General features: G+C 36.2%; 1 protein-coding gene and 1 long non-coding RNA gene across 2 annotated transcripts in view; both read left to right on the forward strand.

The window, feature by feature from the left end:
* LOC104102832 (uncharacterized) overlaps positions 1 to 15,547 on the forward strand; it is a 179,594-nt gene that overhangs the window by 110,053 nt on the left and 53,994 nt on the right. The gene's annotated exons all lie outside the window — the stretch shown is intronic.
* LOC104105188 (uncharacterized) lies at positions 2,987 to 3,893 on the forward strand. Its single transcript, XR_688304.2, has 2 exons — positions 2,987 to 3,436; positions 3,660 to 3,893. It is a non-coding gene; the product is annotated as an uncharacterized lncRNA (long non-coding RNA).

A 15,547-nucleotide genomic window follows, 5' to 3' on the forward strand; every position in this document is an offset into this window, starting at 1 on the left:
TCACAATGAACCCCGTAAGATAGTGCCGCCAAATTTTCAAGGCGTGAACAATAGCTGCTAACTCAAGATCATGGACATAATAGTTCTTCTCATGGGTCTTCAACTGGCGCGAAGCATAAGCAATCACTCTACCCTCCTGCATCAGAACATATCCAATACCTATCTGCGAGGCATCACAATACACTGTGTATGAACCAGAAGCTGATGGTAGAATTAGAACTGGAGCCGTGGTCAAAGCAGTCTTGAGCTTCTGAAAGCTCTCCTCGCACTCATCCGACCACCTGAATTGAGCACCCTTTTGGGTCAATTTGGTCAAGGGCGATGCAATAGATGAAAAACCCTCCACAAAATGACGGTAATAGCCTGCCAAACCCAGAAAGCTCCTAATAACAATGGCTATTCGACTTTACATTCTCACGGGACAGATAAAGTCACAATCCTTCACGGTGCATGCTCACACACCCATCACCTATCATGTGCGTCACCTCCAAATGTTCACATCATACCAATTCTCGGGGTTTCATACCCTCAAAACCAGATTTAAGACTGTTACTTACCTCAACCGCGTAGAAATCCTACTCCAAAATGCCTTTACCTCTCGAATCGGCCTCCAAATGCCCCGAATCTAGCCACAAATAGTACGAGATAATCAATATTTGCTAAAAGGATCAATTCCACAAGAAAGCTACTAAAATATAGTCCATAATCCGAAATCGGATCATCCCCCCCCGGGACCCAAGTCTCGAAACTCGATGAAAGTCACAAAAACCGAAAGCTCATTCACTCACAATTCTAACCATACTAAATTTATCAAAATTCGATCTCAATTGCCCCTCCAAAACCTCAAAATTCACTATCCAATTTCCAAGCCCTAATCTCCCAACTCTCACCTCAAACACTCACCAACTAGGTGTAAAATTAGTGGGAAAATATCATTATTGAAGATAAATAGGCACAAGGAACTTACCTCAGTGAATATTCCGAAATCGCTCTCAAAATCCCAAATATTCGAGCTCAAAAATGGTGAAAAGTCTTGACCTGTTGTATTCTGCCCAGACTTCTCGCACCTGCGGCTCCATTTTCGCATCTGCGGAGCCGTATCTGTGGGCAAAGCCCCGCTTCTGCAGAAAAATCCCTAAACTCTGCCTCCGCTCCTGCGATCAGGTGACTGCATCTACGCTCTTTGCGGGTGCAGGAACTGCATCGCACCTGCGCCTCCAAACTCGCACCTACGGTCCTAAATCCGCTTCTGCGACCATCGCATGTGCGGGAATACTATCGTACCTACGTCCTCTACCAAGATCCTCCTTAGCCACATCTGCGGCTCCTCCTTCGCTTCTGCGGGCTCGCACCTGCGGTTCCCACTCCGCAGGTGCGGTTACACCAGTAGCAGCAGCTTCAGCTAAAATTCCTCAACTCTCATCAAGCCGTTAACCACCCGAAATCACCCCGAGGCCTCCGGGACCTCAACCAATCATACCATAGTCATATAATCCCATGCGAACTTAGTCGAACCTTCGAATCACTCAGGACAACATCAAAACACCAATTACACCTAGATTCAAGCCTAAACAACTTCTAAACTTTTAAATTTCACAAACGACACCGAAACCTACCAAGCCACGTCCGATTGACCTCAAATTTTACACACAAGTCAAAAATGACACCACGAACCTATTCCAACTTCCGAAAATCCAATCAGACCCCGATATCAAATTTTTCACTGCCGGCCAAAATCTCCAAAAATTCAACTTTCGCCAATTCAAGCCTAATTCTACTACGGACCTCCAAATCACATTCTGGACGCACTCCTAAGTCCAAAATCACCTAACAGAGCTAACAGACCCATACAAATTCAAATCCGAGGTCGTTTTCCCATAAGTCGACATTCAATCAACTTTTCCAACTTAAGCTTCCAATTAAGAGACTAAGTGTCTCAATTCACCCCAAAACCACTCCGGACCCGAACCAACCAACCCGATAAGATATAATATAGCTATAAAGCACAAAAGAAGCAGAAATGGGAGAAACGGGGCTATAACTCTCGAAACGACCGGCCGGGTCGTTACAAAATTCTTCCACAATAATTTAAGAGTTTATATACTCAATGGGTAGATATATCTCCCAAGATTATTGATCTATAGAAAGAAGGCATCTTCTTTAAAGGAATGACTACTATGTACTTTTTTATAGAATTCTCTATCCCTTAGATAATGAAATGGGATGTAGAAGCCAGTTATACAGCAGAAGGGTTCCCATGCCAAAATAGAATTTTTTATACCAAATTTTGGAGTAAATTACTCCAAAAAGACCAGCATGGAAAATTATATAGCCAGAAAATTTTGGATAATATCCAAAAGAAAATTGATGAATACAATAGGCAAAAAGAGACTAATGTCAAGATTTTGAAGGATTTAAGTCCTTTCAAGCAAATAACCAGATAACTTCAAATGAAGAAAGGTACTATAAGCAAATCGGAAATACTAGTACATGAAGGATGTTAAAAAAGATTTAATGAAAAATCTGGAGATAGAGAAACTAGATGATATCTCTATGGCATTTTAAGGTCATACCATGGAAGATGAAGTAGTCATAGCAGGAGAATCTCAAGAAGAAGAAGATAATAATTATGTGGACCTCGAAGATGTAGAAATATTTCTACAACAATTCAAAGAGGTTGTGGAAGAATCTTCCAACAAAAGCAATAAGGGAAAAAACAAAGCCTGAATGCCCCACTGTTAAATTATTGGGGTTATAAAGAAGAAAAACAACTTTAATAAAGTAGTTGAGCCCGTCATGATAGACTGTCGGGAATCTACTTTTATAAAGTTAATTATCCATGTGTACTTTTTTCTTTTCTTTTAGCTTTTACTTTTTATCTTGTCGGCCACAATGTAATTATTTTGTCGGCCATTCCACTGTTTAGAGTTTTGTTTGCTTTAGACAGATCCATTATATAAGGATCTCCCCCTTTGAGTGAAGAGGCAGGCTTTTCTTCTACCAGATTTTGTGGAACTCTCTTTCTCTGTAAAAATACTTTTGTAATCAGTTTTTATTGGAAATAAAATCAGAAAGGGTCATTTGGACACAACCTCGTCAGTCTCAAGTACTATTTAATTTATTTAGTTTATTATAATTCAGATATTCATTTAGCCTAAATGATAGGCTAAATAGTGTTGTGTTGAACTTATGCATACTAGCCTATTCTTAAAACATGTTTTGTTGCTAGTTTTATACTGTATCACCCGATGGTTCTGAGGTTGAGACTATAGAGCCCGGGCAGTTTAACAGTTCAGGCAGTAAACCTTGGTTATTGCAACATAGCAGACGGTACTTAAGACTCGTATTAGCCAGGTAGGCATTGAGAGAGTCATGAGAAGGACCGTGGTTTAAGATTTGCTTGACAGAACTGTGGCTTGACATGGCTGGTATCTCGGTAAAATTTTATCATGTAGTTCCATTGGAGCAATCCGGCATTTTTATTATTATTTTGCTATTATTATTATTATTATTTTTCTATTACTGTTATAGTTGACTATTGAAAGTGAGTAACGGACTTAGCCAATCTTGTCATTATCTTCAATCCAAGGTTAGGCTTGCTGCTTACTGAGTACATGAGATTAATTGTACTCATACTACACTATATATTTTATGTGCAGATCCAGGTGCTATTGATAGAGCTGATTGATAGAGAGTTCCACCAATACCCATTGGTGATTTTAAGGTAGCATTGTTGTTCCATCCGCAGGCCTTAGAGCCCCTTCCTTTACTTTTGTTATTATTGTTTATGTACTTCAAATAGTATTGTATCTCTATTCAGATCATTGTACTTATTTTTTCAGAGTGAGTTGACTAATGTCATGCTTATTCAGTTAAACGCACATTTAGATTTATAGGGTGAATCTATTTTTACTGCATCTTATATATGAATGGGGCGCCTCACAAGAAAACAAAAATAATACTATTTGAGTTGTGGAAAGATCACAATCCAAATTTGAAATATCATAGAGTTTGGGATTGTTTAGTCTATGTTATGCTAATGGATCCTTAAATCATAAAATTGGATAAAAAAACGTTACCACTTTTTTCTTTTCTGGGTTATGCTTCTAATAGTACAACCTATAAATTTTTAAATCTTGAACATAATATAACTATAGAATCAGGTGATACTGTTTTTCATGAAAATAAATTTTTATTTGATTCCATAAAAAAGCACGGGTCAAAATAATAAGAAAATATTTTTTCACTACCTAGTTCTTCAACTTTTATTTTTAAAAATGAAGAAAATTAAGATTTTGAGTTAAGAAGAAGTAAAAGGGATAAAGTAAGAGAAGATTTTGATTCTGATTTTTATGTTTTAATGTTGGAAAATGACTCTCTTACTTTACAAGAAGTTTTTTTCATCATTTGATGTTATTTCTTGGATAGAGGCTGTAAATGACGAAATAGAATCACTAATTTCTAATAAAACTTAAAAATTAGTTGATTTACTACTGGATTGTATAACAATTATGTGCAAATGGGTCTTAAGGAAAAATTTAAAACTGAATGGATGTGTAGATAAATACAAGGCGCTAGACTAGTTGCTAAGGGTTTTAAGCAACTAGAAGGTCTAAAATTGTTTGATGCCTTTTCACTGGTAACTAAAATTACGTCCATTCGACTTTTAATTGATATTGCTATAACTTTTAATTTGCACATTCATTAAATGGATGTGAAGACTGCTTTTTTTAATGAGACCTAAATGAAGAAATTTATATGGGACAACCCGAGGGTTTTGTTAAAGCAGGCCAAGAAAGCAAAGTGTGTAAACTTACTAAATTCCTATATAGATTGAAACATGACCCTAAGCGGTGGCATGAAAAGTTTGATTCGTTCATGATTGAAAATAAATTTATAATAAACGAGTGTGATAAGTGCATCTATAATAAGTTTTGGAACAATTCATATGTTATTGTTTAGCTCTATGTTTATGATTTTTTTTTATAGTTGTGTCACGACCCAAAATCCCATCACAGGCGTCGTGATGGCACCTAGTCTTAGAGACTAGGTAAGCCGACTATAATAGCAATTCAAGCCCTTTTTTGGAATTCAATACAAGTATCAAAACTAACAACTAAAATATTCATAACAACCTTTCAAGACTTGTAATACTGATTCACAAACTCTAACTGAATACATGCAATGATCTCAAGGATCGAATATACAATACTATTCGAATAAGAGTTGACAGTAAAATAAAATCGAAAGACTCCAAGGGACTGCGACGACCAAGCAGCTCTACCTTAAATCCTTGCGATCACACTCTAACCTCTGTCCGAATCCAATATCTCCAATACCTGGCTCTGCACAAAAATATGCAGAAGTGTAGTATGATTACACCACAGACGGCACCCAGTAAGTATCAAGACTAACCTCGGTGGTGTAGTGATGAGGTATAGTCAAGACACTCACTAGTCTAATACCTGTGCAATATAGTATACAAAAATAATAGAAAATAAATAGCAGTGATAGCAACAATAATCAACTAGTGATGTAAACAGCAAGGCGGCAAGAACACCATAAATATTGCTCAAACAAATAATGAACACAAGTACAACCAATAATCAAGTCTTTCAAAATATACATCTTTCATCTATAAGTTTTTCAAATAAAAATCTTTAGAGTATAATCCCTTCCAATAAATATATTTCGAATCCTTCAAATAAATATCTTTCAAATATAATTCTTTCAACTATATATCTTTCGAATATAATTTTTTCAAATAAATATTTTGAATATAATTCTTTCAAATAAAAGTCACCATGTTATACCTCATTTCATAATCAAAAACTACGGGTCTCAGCCCACTTTCATATTTTTCGTAATACGGGTCTCACCCCACTTTCATATTTTCATGGCACCTCGTGCTCATATTTCTATCATAACCGCATGGACAACTCACGTGCCAATAATAAAATTATCATATTTTTCCCGGCACCTCGTGCCAATATTTCTTTCATAACCGCACGGACAACTCACGTGCCAATAATTAAATCATCATATTTTTCCGGCACCTCGTGCCCATATTTTATATCACATCTGCACGGACAGTTCACGTACCAATAATATAAAATCGCTGGACAATAGCCACGTTCTCACAATTTCAACATGAATTAGACTATTATCAATTTTACCGAAACAACAAGACAAGTTGCACAAGAGATAAAATAAACACAAGGAAAATCACAACATCACAAAAATCACCAACACAATAATCCCACATCATCACATATTATCCCTAACAATAGCCACCCTTATCTCTCCTATAGCCACCCTATCACTCCATAATAATAGCCACACTTATCTCTCTGCCATGACAATACCAATAGCTACCCTTATCGCTCCGTATAATAGCCACCCTTATCACTCCGCCCAGATAATATCCTAACACACATAAGCACGGTGAAATACCACCCTTATGCCCACATAATGTCAACAGTGTAATGCCACCCTTATGTCCTCATAATAATAACTCCAATCACATAACAATTTACACAGAATATTATCACGATAACACAATACATCATTCATATCACAATTTTCTCATAGGCCATAACCAATTCCAAAGATATAACAAAATCAATAAATTTCTCAACAAATAGCCCAAGGCTCCACACAACGTATATAAAACCTCAAAACAACTACAGAGATGGAAAAGTAACTCAACATAAGACAACGCCTTCTTTAATCCAAATTTTAATAAATACATATTAATGCCTCATTTTAAACTTATTTAATAATTTTTTGCAGATAAGGAATCCATAATGAATTTAATTCCAAAAAAAATATCAAATCAACAAATACACGGAATTCACATAAAAATCCAAGTGACAATCACACCAAATTATCATAAAAAATTCAAACTCGACAAACAAGGAATGAGGCATGACAATTCAAGGACTTACTAAAGACCAACAATTATCTAATTTAATACATAAAATGCCTAAGACTTTAAACCAATAAAATTTTCACATATAAGCCCGAGTATGTACTCGTCACCTCGCGTTCACGGCTTTCAATCACACAATTTCTACATAAGACTCAATGACTAAGGGGTAATTCTCCCACTCAAGGTTAGGAAAGATACTTACCTTTTTGTAGTTAGGCCGACATTCCAAAATATCCTTCTTGCTTGAATTGACCTCCGGACAGCTCAAATCTATCCAAATTGATTGTATAACTTCATTAAAATTCATCAAAAATAATTTCGGTTAATAAAACGTCGACTTAAAATTTCACATTAAAAAGTCAACCAAAAGTCAATGCGGGGCTCGCCTCTCGGAACCCGATAGAATTTTCATGAAATCCAAACTCTCATTCCGATACGAGTTCAACTATACTAATTTTATCAAATTCTGATAACGAATCGACCTCCAAATCTAAAATTTTTATTTTTGAAAGATTTTGCAAAAAACTCAATTTCTTCCATCAAAACTCGAATTAAACGACGAATATAACCATAGATTTATGAAATATAATCACAAGGGAGTCAAGAACACTTACATAGAGTTGTGTAGTAAAATTTGCCTCTGAAAACCGCCCAAACCGAGCTCCCCAACTCTATTTTGGTCAAAAATGGCAGAAATCCCCCGTTTATAGAGCCTCTACTATTTGTATTGCCATAGGTGGCATGGGGCGCTGCCTATGGCGCCCTTTCCAGAACTCCAGAAGTCCTAGCGCTAGGGATAGCGCCCCACGCTACCTTGGACGCTGACGACGACGGAAAATATTTCCCGACACGAAAATGGGTATAACTCTCTCATACGATGTCCGAATTCGACGATTCTTTTTGCTATGGCTCCAAAATTTTAATATGGATATAATGCTTTAATCATTGGAGCTTATTTGCTTAATTTTATACCACTTATTCTTGAAGAAACGACATTGAAACATTCTAGAAATATCCAAATTAAATTCCGTTAGCCATCTGAAATCTACCCGAGGGCCTCGGGACCTCAACCAAATATATCAAAAAGTCCTAAAATATCATACAAACTTAGTTGATGCCTCAAATCACATCAAACAACACTAAAAATATGAATTACACCCCAATTCAAGCTTAAACGAAACTATCGAATTCCAACTTCTTCATTCGATGCCGAAACCTATCAACTCAAGTCCAATTGACTTCAAATTTTGCACACAAGTCATAAATGACATAACAGACCTATTCAAATTTTCAGAATCGGATGCCAATCAATAAAGTTAACTGCCGGTCAAACTTCCAAACCTTCCATTTCCAACTTTCGCTATTTCAAGCCAAAATCAACTACGGACTTCCAAATAAATATCTGGATACACTCCTAAATCCAAAATTATCATACAGGGCTATTAGAACAATCAAAACTCCATTTCGGAGTCGTTTGCACAAAAGTCAATCTTTGGTCAACTCTTTCACTTAAGCTTCAAAAAATAAGAATTGTTCTTTTAATTTAATCTTGTATCGTCCGAAAATCAAACTCGACCATACACGCAAGTCATAATGCACATTATAAAGCTGCTCGGGACCTTAAGCTACTGAAGGGGACATCAATTCTCAAAATGACTAGTTGGTTCGTTACAAGTTGTCTCTAACATGAATGCTATTGGAGAAACTAAAATTATGCTTAGTAGATATTTTTAACTGAAAGATTTGAGTAAGGCAAATTTTATTCTTGGTATAAAAATTACTAAAATATGTGATGGAATATTTCATGACCGGTCATATTATATTGAGAAAATCATAAAGAAATATAATTTTTTTGATTGTAAGTATAATGTGACTCTTTTTAATTCAGGTGTTCACTTATTTCCTATGCAAAGTAACAACGATGTGATAAATCAAAAGAATATTTCTAGATTTGTTAGAAGCTTGAGATATTTGACTGATTGCACTCGGCCAGATATTTCATAATTAGTAGGAGTACTTAGAAGGTCACAAGCAAGCCAAGTATGAACATTAGCATGCAATAACGAGAGTTATGAGGTATTTAATTGGTACAATAACCTATAGTTTTTTTTTATAAAAAAATATTCTACTGTAATCGAAGACTTTTGTACTGCAGATTGAAATACTTTACTTGGTGATTCCTGTTCTACTACTAGTTATATTTTTACTTTCGTAGGTGGTGCAATTTAATAGAAATCAAAAAAGCAAACAACTATTGTTAATTCTACCTTGGAGGCTGGACTAATTGCTTTAGCTAGTGAAGAAGCAAATTGGTTGAGAAATTTATTATTTTTCAAATTTCTTATTTTGAAAAACCATTTTCTCCTATTTTAATTTATTGTGATAGCATCGCCGCTATTGGTAGAGTATAAAATAATCAATACAAGGTAAATCTAGACCCACAAAAAGAAAATGCCTCACGACCCAAAATTTCACCAACGATCTTAATGGCACCTATCACGCCTGCTAGGCGAACCAATCACACAACTATGGAATGAACAAAAGAAAGGAAGCATTATGATAAGTCTATGTTATGACCCAAAAAAACCCAAAGGTCGTGATGACATCTAACCCGCTCGCTAGGCAAGCCAACACTCAATCAACATCACATAATTCAATTATTCAGCCATTAGATGATTCATGATATAATTAACAATGCGAAATAAGTTTCAAATCAATAATATAAGTACAAAATCAAAGACAGGGTCCAAACACGACCACAATTGTCTAACAAATGCCCAAATCATGTGTCACTACATCACAAGCATTTAAAAAGATTAACTACTTTCAACTAAACAATAACATATGTTCTGAAAAAGCAATACATAAATAGAAATAGATAAGTACGGAAGGTGGACTCCATGTGTTGCGGATCGGAGCAAATAAGAAGCTCACCGTGAAGTCTTCAATATAATACTCCTACTCAGCTCAGGGGGTACCAATAATACCAGTCTTAGAACCTATACAAAAATATGCAAAAGTGTAGTATGAGTATAAAATTACGGTACTTAGTAAGTATCAAGTCTAGCCTCGAAGAAGTAGTGGCAAGAGGTGGACACTGACACCTACTACAATTCAGTGATCCAATGTAAGAAATTTAGAAAAATAGATAAGGCATGATATCGTTAAATAAGCATAAAGGTAAAGGCACAAAAAATTGGCAATTTAGTCATGCTTTTCAGATGAAACAATAAAGCACAATATCAATTATCTTAATTTGTTTTCATAACCATGATATGAGCCGATTATTGCTAATTTATAAGCCATTACATGAGTCTAAGTTGCAAATGCATGCTCATAATCCACTCTCAATATCTCATAGCACAAATCTATATGTCTGACACTGGCCAAGTGTCCAAATCAAGCACCAATCATGATGCATGTTTTCACATAGCCCAAAGTAATATGAGTAATCAACTGAATCCGGGGGACGGTACCATATCCAAGTATTGTTGCAGTGTGCAAACCCATCCACTTTTAATATCATCAATAATTAATATCTAATATTCCCTTACAATGTCCTTGGTGCCAATCAAACTCCCCAACACATATATGCATATGAGATAATATAAATAAGATGCACAAGAGCAATATAACAAGATGCAGATGAACATTAACATGAATAAGAGATGGCTATAGCTCATCATGTAATTTCAACCTTCCATAACAGCTCAACAAGTTCATTTAATATTCTTAAGTCCTATCATGATATCAAACATGAGCAACAAGAGACAATAATCACTAAATCTTAAGTCAAGTAAGGCAATTGCTTGAATATGGCTGAAGTAGAAAACCCAACACGGTAAAACAAGTCAGTCGTGTTCCAAACAATAAGTCATAATACTAGAATGGTCTCTAATCATGATTAATATTCGTCACATAGTCATAGAATCATTGAAACATGGACAAAAATTCATAAAGTCTCAATAGGGCATGATATAAGCCTAACTCTAACAGGCTATGGTCATAACCTAGTCACACATATACGCTCGTCACCTCAGATATGTGAAAAACCTAAATCAAGTAGCAAGTAGCAAATAGATAGGAGAATTACCTCTTATAAGGATAGATAAGAGACTTACCTCCACTCAGTAATCTTCAATCAACAACAACCGCATTTTCTTCTCAAATACAACATCAAACGACTTGAATCTAGAAAATATTAACTCAATAACGTCAAGCAAAACCATAGGAATCAACTCCAAACAATAAATATTTAATATTTAATCAAAACCTCAAAAGTCAACAAAGCTTACATGGTCCCACATGGTCAAAACTCGAGTCAAGGGGTAGATCTCAGCTACCCATAATCCTCTGAGAACAAATATATTATTAGATTCAAAAATCGAGTCCAAATCTACCCTCAAATCCCAAAAATACACCCTCATAAGTTGTAGAGAAAAATCTCAAATTTCACGTTAAAATGTTAAGTTTTAGGTGTAGAAATCAATGGGGAATCGATATATAAGAGCAAATCCAAGTGAAAATTTTTTACTTCCAATGTAGTAGTAAAATTGCTCTTCAAAATCTCCTCGTCTTGTAGTCTAGGGCTCATTAGAGACACCAGAAACGAGCAATGTAAAACTCAACCGAAATGGTCTGAAACCACCCCAAATCACACCCGAGCTCCTCGAGACCTCATACGATCATACCAACAAGTCCAAATACCTTATCCAAGGGCTAGAAGCACCTCAAACAAAATCAAAACAAAGAATCGAAAATCAAAATCCTTATCTTAACTTTCAAACATTCAAACTTTGTTGAACGCATCTAAATCACACTTAGACATTCCGGATTATAGCCAAACATCTCACATAAGTTTCATTTAACTAAATGAACTTATCCAAGGTCTCAAAACCATAATGAGAGTCCGATAACACCAAAGTCAACTTCCGATCAAACTTCAGAACTCTCCAATTCTTCAATTTGCCAGCGTTCGACAAATAGAGCCAAAATCTTCTAGGAACCTCAAAATCCAAATCCAAATCCAAACCTACTGTTAAGTCCAAAATCACCATATGAACCTTTTGAAACCATCAAATCCTAATTTCGAGATCGTTTACTAAAAAATCAAGCCTTGGTCAACGCTTTCAACTTAAAGCTTCCAAATTGATAATCACTCTTCCAAATCAATCCCGAACCCCTCGAACATGAAAACCAACCATACATGTAAGTATTAATTCATTATATGAAACTAATCAAGGCCTCAAACTACCGAACAAATGCTAGAGCTCAAAACGACCGCTCAGGTCGTTAAAGTCTAAATGAGATTTATAGTATCAACAAGTCTATAACCAATACAAACATGCGAGACAATAATACAACCCCTAGAAAACTGGTGTCAATGATTACATGAGCTCTAAGAGTGTCAAAATTCAATGGTCTGAAATAAGTACATTGGTGTCTAAAATAAACAATAGATTTAATGCATGAAAGGAAAGGTGACTTTGAGGTCTACGGATAGATAAGCTGCACTAGCTGGAGTGTTCATGGCTCAGCTACAAGTCTACTCCTCAGCTTTGCTGGTACCAAAACTTAGATATGCACAAAATATGCAGAAGTATGTACTAAGTAAGTATCAGGACTAACCTCGGTGAAGTAGTGGTAAGATTGGTCAACTGATACTTACTATCATAACCTGAATAGTGCAAAAACAAATACAACAAAAGAATCTTGCAAAAATAGTTCATAAGATGATTAGGTAGAAATAACAGAGACAATAACATGCTTTTAGATAAGAAATGATCAAAATCTCATATTGGTATATCGAATCATGATATAAAGATGATATGCATTATAGAGCAGTATTATATTAGCCAAGCATATGAGTCTAACATGTCTATGCATAAATAGGAATCACTGCAATCAACTGACACCCCCAAGTATCCAACAAACCTGCACACACAGTGCCCAAGGTAAAATAGGTAATCCCCTATCTCCAGAGGGACGGATACAAGTCCATGCGCTGTATGGACAACTAAAGTGCTCATAACAATATCACTTGCACGGATAACTCACGTGCAATAACACTCATCTCGCATGGACAACTCATGTGCCTCAACCTCAGTCCATATAAGAGTCTCCATATGTAGAATGTTTTCATATACGTTATAAATAATATAAATTATGTATATAGATATGAGAGATATACATGCAAAGATATACGCATTTGAACAGTGTAGCTAGAACAAGTAGAACATACTGTCAAAAATAGCCATTTACGGTCAACAAGGTACCAAGAAGCTAGAACATGGTTTCTAGAATGACTAAGAGAGCTCACATAGCCACGCAAGAGTAAAAAGTCATAAATAGCATATGATATAAATCCAAAGCATAAAGTAATCTAAAATCTACCTCAATCATGAATAACCAATGGCACTCGCATGTACGCTCGCCACCACATATATACAATGCTCCCAATACATGGCAATTAATCGAACAATGTCAAATTTCCTAAGGTAGATTCCCTCAAACAAAGTCTAGGTAAGATACTTACCTTTGCAATCCAAATCAACCCTCCAAATCCGCCTTTTCTATAGAAATCAGCTCCAATCGGCTCAAAACTAACCAAATAGCACTTCATAAGGTAAATAAAATCACAAGAATCAATTCCAAATAACAAAGCTTCAATATTTAATCAATTCTCAAAATGTCAAAAAAAGCTAACCCGACCCCACATGGTCAAAACTCAAGTCTAGGAGTAGATCCCATTAAATCACCCCATGAGTCCAAATATGAGTTAAGTTTTCAAATCCAAGTCCAAATGGATGCTCAAAACCTCAATTTACATTATCTTTTGTTATAGACAAAAATTTCAAATTTCACTTTAAAAGTTTTTATTTTAGGTATAAAAATCCATTGGGAATCAAGATTTATGAGCAAAACTAAGTAGAAATAACTTACCCTCAAGATTGTAGTGAAACCCGTCTTCAAAATCTACTCTTCTCATTCTCCAAAATTATAAAATGGTAAAAATGGCTAAATCCTGAAATTTGGACTTAATTTATCGCAGTCAATAAAATGCTCTTTGTGATAGCGGTCATCACTCCCGCGATCGTGATGTACAAAAGTGCCTCTACCATTCCCTCTATGTGATCACGTGATCCCCCATGCGATCATGATTCACCAGTCCTCCAAGCCGTGATCGCGACCTCAAGCCATACGACCGCGAAGGTAAAAAAGCCTCAGCCCCTCATGCTCCTCTTCGAAAATGCGTCCACCCTCACACGATCATGATGCTCTGCCAAAAGCTCCTATGTGATTGCAACCTTTACCATGCAATCTTGATTTAATACTCCCTTTGGCCCAATTATATTATGCAATCGCAAGACTATTGTAACTACCCGACTGATTGTTTTAAGTGTTTTAGCCATGTTTTCCCTATTTGATGCTTTACATATGTGTATTCATGGTTACGTGACTTGCAGGGTTTATGGGTGTGGTTTAGGGTGAGTTTTGGATTGATCTCTTAGTTGAAGGCTTAAGTTGTGAGAGTTGACCGGAGTTTGACATATTTGTAGATAACCATGAAATAGTATTTTGTTAGTTTCAATAGCTTTGTATGGTAATTTTCGACTTAAGCATATATCCGGATGTAGATTTGTAGGTCCATATGCTGATTTTATGCTTTTGTTGAAGGTTTGGAAGGTTGACATGTTTGATCGAGGGTTGACTTAGTGGATACCGGGTTCGGACTACGGTTACGAGATTTGGTATAGGTTCATTGTGTCATTTGAGACTTGCATGCAAAATTTGAGGTGATTCAGAGTTATTTAGGCTTGTTTGGTGTTTGGAAACATGGATTAGTTCATTAGGCTTGAATTGAGGTGCAATTGATAGTTTTGATATAGTTTGGTGTGATTTGAGGCCCCGAATAAGTTCATGTTATGCTTTGGGAATGGTTGGTGTGATTGGATGGGTCCCGGGTGCCCCGGGTATGTTTTGGATTGAGTTTTGACTATTTTGAGACTTGGTTGCATTGTTGAACTATGCTGAGATCTGGTGCTTTGGCACCTGCGATGGTTGGGCCACAAGTGCAAGACTGCAGAAGCGGCTACTTGGCTGCAGATGCAGTGATAGGCTGGGGATTGATAGGTCCACAGATGCGGAGTCTTTGGAACTTAAGTGAAGTCCGCATCTGCAATGAATACTCCGCAGATGCGAAGTCGCATATGTGATTGAAGGACCACAAAAGCGAAAAGGCTGGACAGAAACATCTTGAACGAGGGGTTTTATTTCATTTATCACATTTTGAGTTAGAGAGCTCGGTTTTAGGCAATTTTGGAGGGGATTTTTATAATTTGGATTGGGGTAAGTACTTTTGACTCGGATTTGTTATTATTTCATGATCCCAACCTCAATTATAGTGTTTGATTGATGAATCTCATTGTAGAAATTGGGAATTTCAGTAAAAATGTTTCTAAGAAATAAAATGATGATTTGAAGGTCGATTTGATGTCGGAATTGGATGTAATTGGTATGGTTGGACTCGTATCGGAAAGGGTGTTCAAAATTTATGAGGTTTGTCGGGTTCCAGGGTGCGAGCCCGAGGTTGAAATGGATCATACAAGAATTTGA

The sequence above is a fragment of the Nicotiana tomentosiformis genome, chromosome 12, assembly GCF_000390325.3.
Source record: "Nicotiana tomentosiformis chromosome 12, ASM39032v3, whole genome shotgun sequence".
Lineage (NCBI taxonomy): Eukaryota > Viridiplantae > Streptophyta > Magnoliopsida > Solanales > Solanaceae > Nicotiana > Nicotiana tomentosiformis.